The sequence below is a fragment of the Lycium ferocissimum genome, chromosome 7 (assembly GCF_029784015.1).
Source record: "Lycium ferocissimum isolate CSIRO_LF1 chromosome 7, AGI_CSIRO_Lferr_CH_V1, whole genome shotgun sequence".
NCBI classification, from domain to species: domain Eukaryota; kingdom Viridiplantae; phylum Streptophyta; class Magnoliopsida; order Solanales; family Solanaceae; genus Lycium; species Lycium ferocissimum.
This window is the reverse complement of record NC_081348.1, coordinates 51,738,993-51,745,609: the sequence shown is the minus strand read 5'-3', so window position 1 is coordinate 51,745,609 and position 6,617 is coordinate 51,738,993. Positions and strand designations below refer to the sequence as shown.

Sequence of the window (6,617 nt, the reverse complement as noted above, 5' to 3'; positions counted from 1 at the left end):
TATTGTAATTTATTTTTTATTCTTTAATTAGTATTGTAATTAAATGAAATGAATTATTTTTTAATTAGTATAAACCTCTCGTATTGGATGAATTATTATTAAAACGCTTAAATCAAAACCCTTATAAATATTACAAGTTTAAAACTTAGCCTAAGGGCCTAAAACGACGATCCAAACGTTTAGGTGGACTTGATGTAATGAGCGACATTGTTGTGCACTTAAAAAAAAGATATTAAGTTTTATATAAAATATTTATATTTTGGAATTTTAAAATATGACTAATCTTTGCCCAAAGTATTAAAAAAAACATGATTGGAAAGGTAACGCAAAAAAAAAAAAAAAACCAGTTGCTATTCACGCACGAAATTCGTGCGTGAAAAGGCAGCTGTATTTTTGCGGTTTGGTCCTTTCACGCACGAATTCGTGCGTGAATACTACTAATGTCATTTTTTTTTTTGCACTGTAGTTTGGTTTAATTTTTTATTTTTTGTCTTCTTAGTCGCGGACTCAGTCTTACTCTTCCTCAAGTTCTCCGAGTTCCCCTTTAGATACGGCTGACATGTGTCACTTAATTAAATTAATGATTAAGATTCATCCTTCCAAATATGACTCTATACACACTTCTACATGGAATCAAATCCAATTTCCTTTCTTTCTCCACTCTGTTTCAATGAATGGTGATGGGAGAACTGACTCAATTGTCAAATACACAGAGTACAAAGGATCATTCTTAATTTTCCTTTTGGTGTAATCTTTAAAACTAATGAACTTTCCTCACGAAAAATTGGCAACTTTATGCCCGATAGCAGAAGATCATTATCAATTTGCCTATTGCTTCATTTGGTGTAATCTTCAAAATTAGCTCTAAGTAAATCCGGCTCAGCCTTTATATATTTTTTATGTGTTAATATTAGCATTTAAAATTCATATACAGTATAGTTGGAGATTGGACATAAATTACTGGTTATGGACGGAGTTAAAGAGAACGGGAATTACAGTGGAGCTGTATTAATTAGCACTGTGCGGAAGGAAAAGAAAGACATGGAGGGCATTCATGGGTGTTTTCCCATAGCCATTCATTGGTGAAAGAGGAGGAAGAAAGGAAATTGGGTTTGGTTCTATGTAGGAGTGTGTATAGAGTTTTATTTGGAAGAACGAATCTTAGTCATTAATTTAATTAAGTGACACGTGTCACCAATCTAAAGGGGGACTGGAGGAACTTGAGGGAAGAGGCACTGGAGGGGAGGCGGTTCCGACACTAGTAATTACACAAGACTAGTTATATGATGTTTAACTAGTACATACACATAATTAGCACTGGAGGGGAGCCGGTTCCGATCATTTTGCTTCATACCGCTTCAAGCTCGAATATTCTCAGCAGGATTACCAATGGCAACACTCACGCCAGAAAACGAAGCAAAAATAAGTGAATGCTTACCATCTGTTTGAGCCTTGGTGGACATAGTTAACTGTACTTGTGTTGGTGAAGGGTAGCAAGTACCTATGGAATAAGTCCTGTTGGTGGAGGATAGGAGGTACCTATGGAATTAGTCTAGGTGCGAGCAAGCTGCCAGATACTAAGGTTATATATATATATATATAAAATTCCAAGATTTTTATGGAATTTTTTTTAAATCTTACTGGAGGCAAAAACACTAAATGATTTTTCTCATGTATTAAAATCTTGGTGGACATAATTACCTAATACCTGTGTTGATGGAAGCTAACAAATATCAGTGGAATTAATACAGGTGTGTGCAACCTGGCTCAGCTGTGTGGATGTCCACTACTCAAATATAGCTCCCACTACTTTACTCCATGATGTGGGTAATTCCTCATTACTCACTATGGTTGTAATTCGTACACTCCATAACCTCACCTATAATTTCCAATGTTTTGCAAGGAATTGTTGAGTTAGTCTGAGTAACGCAGTTACAGTAGGAGGTACGCGCAGAATTAGTCTAATTCCACGTGCATCAAGCTGACCTCGACACCACTGTTATAAAAAAATAAGGAATGTTTTCAGTTAGCCCAGCTTATTTTATTTCTTACCCATAATCTTTTTTATACAAAGTTTACCTCGTAGCAAACAATTCACATCGATCTCTTGGAAAATCACACAGCTGCTCCTGAAAGATAGATGAACGCTTAAAAAAGCTATTTAACATATGTGCAAAGTGATTAAAAACAACCCATTTATGATCAGGGCCCCGGGCCGATATAAAGTTTCAAAATAAATATAAATCACCTCGTCTTTGTGAATACTTAATAACTTAAGTGGGGGCAATACATACTTCTCTCCTGAGATAAGAATGATTATATTACATATGCTTAAAGGGGCAACAAAAATAGATCACCAAATTTAGCATAGACATCTAATATTGACTGGGGTCCAAGGATAATCCGAAAGAATATGCTTTTCATGAGAAATGTTTCTAATTAGGTCCGTACTTGAATGATATGCAGGATTGTACCTGAGGCATTTAGAATTTTTGATGTCGTGGAGGACATAATGGAGCATATCTTTCTAAGTTTGCACTATATCCAAAACTCAAAAGAACCTAGAATTTTGGCGATCTAAAGCAGAGGTTAGTCATCATTATTTACCTTATGTAGATAATTTTTTCAGAGTGACAGACTTGAAGTTCTATTCTAACTTTATTTCATTTATGAATTGTTTGTTCTAATTTTTAAAATATGTTTAGTGTCAGGGATCAAATGCTCAAAAACTTTACTTCATGGTATGTGAGCAAGGACCATATGCATTCATTAATGGCACAGTTCAACTGATTTGTGATTGTGTTGGGGATGGTTCTGGGGTGGAGCACACATATTGTATGGCATCTTCATACATATCCTAGAGGATAATTGTCTTGAGTAGCTTAAGATATCATTTAGCTACATTTTTGGCTCAGGTGTGTTGCTTTTTACCTGGTGTCAAGGTTAATCTGACCAACTTATTATACATGTAAATCATGTAGTCGTTGAAGTAGAGTCTTTAATCTAGTAGTTTTGATTCAAAATGCCAATGTTTTAGTAATAGAAGAGGGGAGTAGTGTGAGTTCTTGTAATGAATCTTGCTTCATTTTAAAGTAGGAAAGTTTCTCCAATTTCTAAACACTATCCAGTACTATTAAATGGTCTTTATCCTCTTCTAGAAGCAATTATTGTTCCAGTTCCTTTGTGCTGCTTAATACATCAAGAATCTGCTCTATATCTTCGTCATTGTATTTGCCATTTGAGCTGGTTACGGGGTTGAATATGTTCCATTGAAGATGGAAGAGGGTTCTTTCCATATTGACAAATTGCAGGATAACCCAAGGAAGAACATACCATTTGGTTTGATTTAAGGGTGGGGTACCGTAAAAAAGAATTAGGTTGAGGTATTTGTCATGTTTAGTTAAGCAACTGGAAGTGTCTCATATCATGGAAGGACTTTTAACTCAAAATGATAATCCTAGCTCTAGCCTTTTCGGTTTCAATTAGTCTGGTAGCTCTCCATGATATATGCCGAATGTATGTGGATCAGCGCATATTAGACTATATGCTAGTAGATCATGTCTGAAGCAAATTATTTTATTGCTAATATCACGCAAGCTGATTTAAGTTTAGGTATGAGAAGGAACTGATGCATCCAATTCAAAATCTCTTATCGGGGTAGCTCGCTTGTGCTCTTCTTATCCAGGTATATACTCCATTCTCATCCGATTAGTTCTTTCTAGTTTTGGCATCTAACATGTGTTTCTGCATTAGAGATCCAGAAGCTGAAGCTTGATATTGAGGAGTGAGTTAGGGCTACTCTTCTTGTCCTAAAGATGAAACATTTTGGAGTTCAAGTGCTTCTGGTTTCCTGATCTGATGTCTCTATGTCTAAAACAGGGCTATGCTGGAGCTAGATCAAATTCTTAGAGCAAATGGAATCAACTTTGCTATTTTAGCTGCTTTGCCGGCTTTCTTCCTCTCCCTTATTGTGATCATGGTGATGCGTGCTTGGATTAAACAGGTACTATGGCTATTCATTAGTAAGTATAGAATAAATGCTCCCAATTTTTGAGGGGAAGGACAGAAATCCTTCATAATTTAGATTTGATATCTGAGGTAAGATTTTCCGCGTTATGTCATCTCAGTCGTTCCTTGTGCAGGGAGAAGATACACACCAAAATATAGGCTACATTCACTTCTTTGCTTGTTATTGGTTGATAAGTCTAACTACTATTTGTATTTAAGAACTAAGTTGTTTGATAGCCTTTTGTATTGAGATCTAATAGGCTTTATGAAATCAGGAAGAGCGCTTGGAATAATCTCTGAAGCAATTTTCATTTTTAGCAAGATAATGAATCTGAACCCAAGTTTTCCTTGGTATAGGAAGCTAAGGGCTTTGGAAGTAGGATGCATTGATCTGAATTTATTTCTCTCTCCCTAAACACCGAGTATCGTCGAGCCTCCCAGTGTCAAATATTGGACTTTGAAGCTAATGGTAATCTTTTGGCTTAGGTTGACAGAACGTATTGAAGGGTGTGACCATCTAATCTAAAAGCTTAAGCTATTAACCGGAAGATACCTTTATTTACTTACTTCCTCAACACGCTTCCACACATGCGAGAGCCCGATTCTTTTTTATGGGCCAGCTACGTGAAATCTTTCTGATAGTGAGTGGGTGGATTTTGATGGACTTCATTTCCATCTTTCCTTTCTAATTCAGGCATTTAGACAAAAGGGTTTATTGCTTGATAATTATTGAAAAGGAATGGTTTCTAATTTTTTCAAGTAAAAGGTTATCTGTTTGAGTTGTTTCAACGATTCACTCATTTCCATCTTATGGGTCATGACATGTCATGCAAATCCTATTATGCCGTTAATTTTTTAATGGAACCCCAGGATACAAGAGCAGAAGGCAGAGGAAGGGTTGCTCGAATGCAACGACGACCGCTACTCGTGGAAGTCGAAAGAAAAATTATGCAATTGGAGAGCTTCAACTATCAAGGACAAGTAAGGATCCCTGTACCTTTTGAGTGTCTTTATATGATTAAACTGTTAGATTTACAAATTGTCAGTATTTTCTGTGCCATCTGGCGTGAACTGTGATCAATCTTGATGCACATTACTATATGACATGTATGCTTTTGACATTTCTGGTTACAAATTGGATTAAACCGTATTTTCCCGACTGTATGTTCTGAAGTAGAACCAGATATTTGTCTTGAGGGTTTATGAAGGAAGGGAAATTGTTACATGGTTACTGCGACATACTGAACTTGAATAAAGTTAAATAAGAAAATATGAAAATAAATCTGACACCTGTTATAGCTATGAGTAAAGTTAAATGAGAAATTAAGATTTGTCCATATCTGACTGTTTTAGCTCTCTTATTCATGTTTTTCTCAGTAGAAACTAATAACATTAAGCCAATTTCATGCCCACTTTCTCCTTCAGGTCTTTGAACGTCTCTCTGTTTCTGAGCTGTCTTAGTCATGTTCCACTTCCATATCATTTCTAGCATGATGTTATCAAATAAGAAACTATTGCATCCAAGGGCGAGCGCAAGTGGTCAATGAAGTGATTTGAGAACCTTGAGGTTTTAGGTTTCAAATCCGAGTTTAGGCAAAAATACGGTGTGATTTCTTTGCATCTATTCAAGCATTGTTGGACAAGCCCCCGTACCTGTGCTGGCGGAGGGAGTAGTAGGTACCTCCTGGAATTAGTCGAGGGGGCGCGGTTAGCGACGACACCATAGTTATTGTAAAAGAAAAAAAAAAAGCTATTGATGTCGTTCTGTTTTCTCTAGTAGCTATCTAGAATTGCAATAGATATCTCTAGGAGCGCGATAATGTTGGCTAGACTGCTTAGCCAGATTAAATTTTCCTGTAGCAGGTAGTTGGGCCCAACCCGTCGATGCATCTTCCCTCCCGAAAAAAAAAAAAAAAAAAAAAAAAAGAAGGGATAAAAAGAAAACCAAGAGACTTAATGAGTTTTTGAGGCGTTCTCGGTGATATCAAGTGTAATTCTTCAACAAGTTGTTTAATGCTTGTTTCTTGTTTCACTTCTCCTTTTCTCTTCTATTCCCTGCACATTTCAGGAAAAAGATGCACAGTGCATGTTTGGATTGGCGTTATAGAATCTTGATCGCTTATACTGTGCTGTGGAAGGCCATGCAAGGGAAACCGGTGAATGGATAAGGTTTCTCTGTCTTTCATCCTTATGATTTTTATTAGCCATTAGACTTCTCGCCAATCTAATATAAGTCGCCTGAAATATCTCTATACGCCGTATAAACAGTTTGAGGCAGGATATCATTGACTTGGCAAAGCCAGACACTCAAACTGTACATAGACTCAAGATCACCTCGCGCATGGTATATGACTGGGTATACCTTTTTTTTGTTTACTCACACATAAGAACAGTTTTCTTGGTATAAATTTGTCCAAATGCTGGTTTTTTTTTTTTTTGCTGTTTCTGTTGCAATGTCCGCCAATTTTGATATTGTACAGCTGAAATAGAAAGCCTGCTACCACTCCCCACCCTGGACATTTTTTTTTCCCCTGTGACTTCTCATTTGATATGACTTGTAAAAAGCAGGGAGAGAACTTTTTGGTGCCGGATATTGAAATATGTTTACT

General features: G+C 36.5%; 1 pseudogene; it reads left to right on the top strand.

Annotated features, from left to right (window-relative positions):
* Nucleotides 1–2,343: 2,343 nt before the first annotated feature.
* LOC132062310 (protein DGS1, mitochondrial-like) lies at nt 2,344–6,415 on the top strand (annotated as a pseudogene).
* The last annotated feature ends 202 nt before the right edge of the window (nt 6,416–6,617 follow it).